The following is a 6,749-nucleotide window of genomic DNA, read 5'->3' on the forward strand; positions in this document are numbered from 1 at the left end:
CCCTAAAGTCGACACACATGCAAACTCGTCCATCCTTTTTAGGGACTGGGACGATGTTCGCTACCTATTCTGGGTAATTACATACGAGAATGAAACCTGCGTCTAATTGCTTTTGTACTTCTTTTATTTTCAGAGCGACATTAGGCTTCATTCGTCGAAGTTTTTATTTTACTGGTTTAGAGGTAGGGTTCAAGGGAATGGTATGTTCCGCAATTTCCCTATATATTCTAGGCATGTCCTTGTATGACAAAGCGAACACGTCTTCGAATTCTTTGGGCGTCGATATGAGGGTCGATCGCTCTTCCGGATTTAAAGATAAGCCAATTTTGACATATCTTTTGTTTTCATTAGTTCTTATATTGATTGTTTTGGTTTCTTCAATTATAGGGTTCTTTTGTTCTCGTTCATTCATTGGTTCAATCAATTTATTAATATTATCATCTTCATTAGATTGATTGTCATAACATTCAAAAGACTTAAGAGAAGGCATATACTTAGAAATAGAGCTCATATTATTAAATTCAAAAGAGAGTACATCAAGAGAAGAATCCTTTTTTAGATCTTCGACATTAGAACTAGAAAAAAAAGATTCAGTAATGGCCACAAGGCCTAAATTTTCAGCTTCCCTAGAGTCTATACTAGATTCGTCGTTCGATTCTTCAAACATATTCCTTTTGCCTGTGACGATTTCCAGCTAATCGCCTTTGTGATTGGTCCATTTGAATGAGTTCTTAATTCCATGCTCAAAGGTTTCATTAGAAGGGGTGATCAACGAGGTTGGGTCAAAAGCTTCATCTTGAATGACATTTTGATTAGTCATTGTAGCGACATGATTTTGCTCTAGTCCAAATAGCAAGATGAAGGCTTGCCCATCATAGCACCATGGAGTTGGGTGTTTTGATTAAATGATTTTAAGATCGTCATTCAAGAAGTAGCAATCGTGAAATATTTCGAATCCAGGCTTCTTGGTTTCATCCAGAATTATTGGTTCTGGAAAGTCATAGCAAGGGTAATTTTCTCCCTCCCTAATGAATTTTCCATTAAGGATTTGTTGGTAAGATGAGAGAAAAGTGATTATCCCCTTTTTATTGTTATCATTACGTGCTTTGTTTTAGCATCGTGAGACTCTAGTTCTTCCTTGGTTGGTTTGTATCCCAACCCAAAGGAGAGACTATCCGGGTGGAGTATGGATCAAGCTTGAATGATTCTTCAAGGCTCTCTTCCATTTCGATTGTGTAGATTGGCTTGGCGATAAATCCCCACATGTTCTCTTCATCCTTATCATGGTTTATTTCTAGAAGTGATTGACCATTTATAGCTATTTTGAGAGAAGTATGTATAGTCATAGGAAGCCCTTGATAGTTTAACCTAATCATTTGATGAAGTGAGGATGGTATTGCACCAAGCTCATGTATCCAAGGACGGCCCAGTAGAAGGTTGAATATGGGTTTAATATCCATGACATGGAATTCAACCGTCTTTTGAATTGGGCCTGTGGTGACTGGTAGCTTAACAATTCCACACACTGATCTCCTCGAGTTATCTTAGGCCTTAATGCTCTGTGTTGTTGAATGAAAATCTTTTCCTGGATTAAGGCCTAGATATTTTGCTATTCGTAATGGGCACACATTTATAGCCGACCCATTGTCTACTTAAGTAATAGGGATATTGTATCCCTTGCACCCCACAGTTAGGTATAATACATTGTTGTGGGTAGTGTCTTTTCAAAGCCAAATCATAATTTGTGTAAGTGATTGATTTTTCGGATTTCTTGCTAGTAAGTAAGCTAACGAGATCTTGAGGGGTTGTGTCTATGCTTACAGACAAAGTCGTTAGAGCGTTCATAAGAGAACTCCTATGTTCTTTAGAAGTACTTAGGAGTTCCCAAATGCTAACATTCGCTTTGGATTGGCGAAGTTGTTTAACCAATGGATCTTCCACCTCAAGTGGAGGTGGTATTGGATTTTGTACTTAACCTTGAGTTTGATTTTGTGTGGTCAAAGATCTATTTGGTGGTACTTAACCTTAGAACGTGTTGGATGATCTATCTCATTTGGGTTAGTTATAGGACTCATGAACCAACTTTCTCCTAGAGGCTTTGAAGGTGCCTCCATTTCAAGATGTTCCATGAGTTGTGCTTGATGTCATTGTTCATCCAAGGAGAGATTTGATAAGTCTTGTGAATTCCCCAAGAAATGATCCCAATTAAGCGATCCATTTGTCTCATTTTGTAAACAAGATGGAGGTAGGACGGCGGCATACTTAGAGACATATAAGTCTTGAAAGTCGTCGCCCCATATTCAACATACTTCATTAGTTTTCCCTATGAGTATTGTGGCTAGAGGTTCACCTATAGGTGTGATATAGTCCAAAGGATCAAACGTATCACTTCCCATATGGTCCTCATCAATATAAAACACCCCTAATGGGGATGCATTATTGTTAGGTATAGGCGTGGGAATTCTCCCATCGTCTACTAAATCTTGTATTTTGTGTTTTAAGACGTAGCAACGCTCAGTATCGTGCCCAACGCCTCTAAGATAAGCACAATAAGCATTAACATCCCAATTAGAAAATCTTTTTTTTCTGGTGGAGTGGGTGGTGTTGGCCTTGTTGGTGCAAGTAAACGTTTTTCGCTCAATTTTTCTAATAATTCTTTATAGCTTACAGGAAATGGTGTAAATTTTCTTTCTATTGCCCATCTTTTTCGTGGATCATTACTGTTATTATATTGCGTGGAAGTTGAAAATACATCAATAGAGGATGAAGTATTATCATTCCCCATTTTTGTAGTTATTTCTAGATTGATGATGATAAGGTTTGTTTGCTTTTTCTTTAGCAAGATCATCTTCAAACCTAGTAGCCACAGAATAGACCTTTTGAAAAGTGTCTAAACCAAGGTAACGTAGATGCTTGTTGTACTTTTCATGACGATTGTCAATGAACTTTTGTACTAACTCGAGTTCAGGTGGCCTTTGGGCAAGGTGAGCCGCCTTTTATCGCCATCTACCATAGAAAGCAAGGAAACCTTCATCGTCGCCTTGCTTAAGCATTTCAAGTTCATGTAGAGTCAATTTGAACTCTACGTTACTCTCATATTGGGTAATTAAATCTGAAAATACATCTTCCCATGTTGTTTTGAATTTTGGATCTAACCCATAGTACTACTCCCTTGCGGTTGGGTCTAGAGATAAAGGGAAAGTTAAATCATAAAGCTTAGGATCAACTCCCTTTAATGCTATGGTGCCAGTAAAACACATTAAGTGGTTTTGTGGATTATTGGTCACCTTAAATATTGGCAAGTCCGTAGCTACGAACTTTTCCGGTAAAGCAAGTCCTGGGGGAGGAGCAAACTTTTCTGCGTTGAAGTACTTGTTCCCTATGGTGGAATGAAGAACAAGCTTCTCCAACGACTTTTCTTTGACAGATAATTGTTCCATCTTTTGTTGCAAGGCTAGAGTCTCAGTTTTTTTCTTTTTCAGCCTTTTCAAGTTTTTTAATTCTTCTTTCCTCGGCCTCTTGAGCATTTTCTTCTCTCAAGCGAGCAATCTCTTCTTGGAGTTGCTCGATGGTTGACATTGTTGTTGGACTAGGATTAGTTGTCGAGGGAAGGCGGTTTGAAAAGGGTGGATTGCTTGATGGTAAACGTAGAATATGAGCGCCTTGGAGTCTTCGTTCCCAAGCTTGAAAACCGGCCCTAAAGGAAGTTAGAAAGGATAAGTAAATCGATACGCTTGTTTAGAAGAAAGAAAAAAAAGAAAATGACGCAAGATATATTCGAACGGATAACATCACCCTTAAACAATTCTTTAATGAAGATATTATTCGAGCGAGTCAATTTGTTTTTTGAGAAATCAAATCGACTCATAGCAGTGGGCGTGCGCATCAGAATCACACTACTACAAAATTGGCCAAAGAGACCCAATATAAAAGACCTGATATCTACATAAGTGGTCTCTTTTGTCTAAGAGACCGTTTATTATTAATAATGGGTCTCTAACTTCATTTTTTGGAGGTGTAAAAACATTCGAGAGACCTGTTATTTAAAATGACAGGTCTCTTGCATTTTTTTTCCAAAAAGTGATTTTTTTAAAAATAAACCAAAGACCGCATATTGAATTGACCAGTCTCCTGTTTTTCATAGAAAGACTTGTTAAGATGAAAGACTAGTCTCTTGTTTTCGAGCTTTCACGTGCGCCACTCTCTTTTTCTCTTTTTAACTTCTCTTTCCCCCCTCACTCTTACCTGTTCCCTATTGTTCCCTCCTCTTCTTATCTCTCTTTCTCTCTCCTCCTCCAAACCCTAACCATTTTCTTTAAGCCCAATACAACAATGCAGATCAAGCAGCCATAAACAAGAAAAGGAAAGAATAATGGCGAAAAAAAGTGAACAAAATTACCGAAATTAAGCTCTCGATTACTCAAATGCTCGTTCGGTGAGAAATTTTCCCTTTTTTGATTTTATTATTTTGCTCTTAGATTTGTGCAAAAATAGGGGTTTTTCCCCATTAATTCTTGTTATCTACTTCGTATAAGTTTATTTAGGTGAGATCTTTGAGTTCTAACCCCAAAAACTGTACAAGAACAAGAAAATTCGAGCTTGTTAGATCTGGTGTTAAAACTTTAATTTGATTTATGTGAACAACCGAGTACGATAGGTTGTTCGATATTTGTGGTAATCGTGATTTGTATGTATGTTTTGTGTTATGGAATTTTAGATCTGGTGCAAAACAATGGTGAATTTACATCGTTAAGGGCGTTAACCATCCTTATAAAAAAGAAATTTATTTTGTGTTATGGAATTGAATGTCTTCCATTATAATACTTCTTGTTTTTTAATGTTTGATGATAGTATTTTGTTTTAATGTTCAAAGCTTCACACGAATCTTGAACTTGTTTACAACTGTTGTTATCTCTTCTTTTCGATCTCCTACTTTTTCTTTTTTATTTAAATATTTTTTATGTTGTGATTTAGTTTTTCAGATCTGTTTATGTTAAAGTATTGTTATAATTGATTTTGTAAATGAATTTTGATGCTTATATATGAGTAATATGACTCCTAATTGTTTGTATTTGAATACTTCTACCAGATTCTACAAGTTGATCTGATGATACTTGATTTACCCGGATTTGACAAGTTGAAGCAATCTTCAGCAATTTTAGAGGTCTATAACTTCTTGGTTTCTCCATAAAGCTCGAAAATGGTGGGATTTTATGATATAGAAAATGAGAATTCTGTATTAGAAAGAACTCAAAATAGTAGTGGAATTGCTTTTTTTGTTCATATTAATACAGATTAAAGTGTTAGTGTGGATTTTTGTATATGAATTTTATACCTATTCCCTACGTATTATAGTATCCAAGTATTTATACATGTAGAAGTTATCAATTGTATGAATAAATTGGTTATTTTGGATTTCTTTTTTAAAATTAAATGTTGCAAGAGACCGCCTATCTCATATAACAGGTCTATGTGAAAATAAAATAGAGACTGTTTATCTGACAACACGGGTCTCTTTCGCTTTGAATTTATTAGATCTACAACTACCCAATGAAATCGCCTATCCTAGATGACAGGTCTCACTTTTTATAAAAATTAAGACCTCTAATGAAGCAGTCTCTTTGCCAAAGAGACCGCTTAGCTAGAGACCGCTTCTAAGGCAGTCTCTTTGGCCTATTTAAACGGGTCTCTTAGGCCAATTTTGTTGTAGTGTCACTTGCGCTGGTACGGGTTGCGCAACACGTTGAATTGCGCGCGCCACCTATTCGTAAGATTTTTTTTAATTCCAGCGCTTTTTTGTTTTGTCATCGTTTTTTTTTATTTTTTTTATGTTACCCTTCGAATACGACTCAAAATTACGAAGGGACAACATCTTAATTGGGAACCAAGACCAAACTAAAAAAAGAAAAAAGAAGGCTATCCTAACACGTTGCACATAGTCACATAATCACATAAAGCATGTCATAAAACAAGATTCACGCAATGCCATTTCTAAGGTCAAAAGGCTTGGGCGTCCAAAGGTACCATATCTTCTGAAACGACGCACAACTCAATCACTGAACGTGTTGACTCATGACATCGCTCTCCCAACATTTTGTTGGCGATATGGGTGGGATGATTGTTATTGATTTCGGGATAGAAGCCTAGTGTTGGCGACCCCTAATCGATGAGCCAATCCCCAAAGGTTGAAGTGTGCTATGATTATGCATCATGCAATGTTACTTGTTTGGTTTTTACTTTTGTGAAAAAGGAAGATATTATGCGTTCAAGTCTCAATCTCTAACTAGAAATTATCCAAGTTAATTCCTGTTACATCCCATAGGCATCCTAGTGTTGGAAACCTTTGACCATAACTAAGAACTAATCATGTAACCTCTAAGTCCCCAGTGGAGTCCCCGCTGTATGGAGGGTGATTCCATCGTAAGGGGGTCCTTCCTTAGATGCCTATGGCCATTTAAAAGCCTAGGACTTTACACTTGTTAAGGTGTAGTAGGATTTGAATTCCTGACTGTTTGTGGGAACTTGAATTAGAATTGATTCTATCATTACGCTTTTTTTTTTATAAGAAACAAGTAGGAGTTGCCAATGAGTTTTAGGAAAACTCATAAACGTCATTCATAGCTTTCTTCCATGTGGAGTTCATGGAATAAATTGCATGAATCGTAAGTTTACCCATGTCCAAATTGGTCTACATAAACCAGAAATGAGTTCGGGAGCGAGGGTACTAAAATAACGTTCTCTTTAGGGGG

The 6,749-nt window shown here is 36.8% G+C and overlaps 1 long non-coding RNA gene across 1 annotated transcript; it reads left to right on the forward strand.

The window, feature by feature from the left end:
* Positions 1-4,169: 4,169 nt before the first annotated feature.
* LOC110724943 lies at positions 4,170-5,419 on the forward strand. The gene is made up of 2 exons (XR_002512086.1): positions 4,170-4,435; positions 5,090-5,419. It is a non-coding gene; the product is annotated as an uncharacterized LOC110724943 (long non-coding RNA).
* Positions 5,420-6,749: the final 1,330 nt, after the last annotated feature.

This window comes from Chenopodium quinoa, unplaced genomic scaffold (assembly GCF_001683475.1).
Source record: "Chenopodium quinoa cultivar QQ74 unplaced genomic scaffold, ASM168347v1, whole genome shotgun sequence".
Lineage (NCBI taxonomy): Eukaryota > Viridiplantae > Streptophyta > Magnoliopsida > Caryophyllales > Amaranthaceae > Chenopodium > Chenopodium quinoa.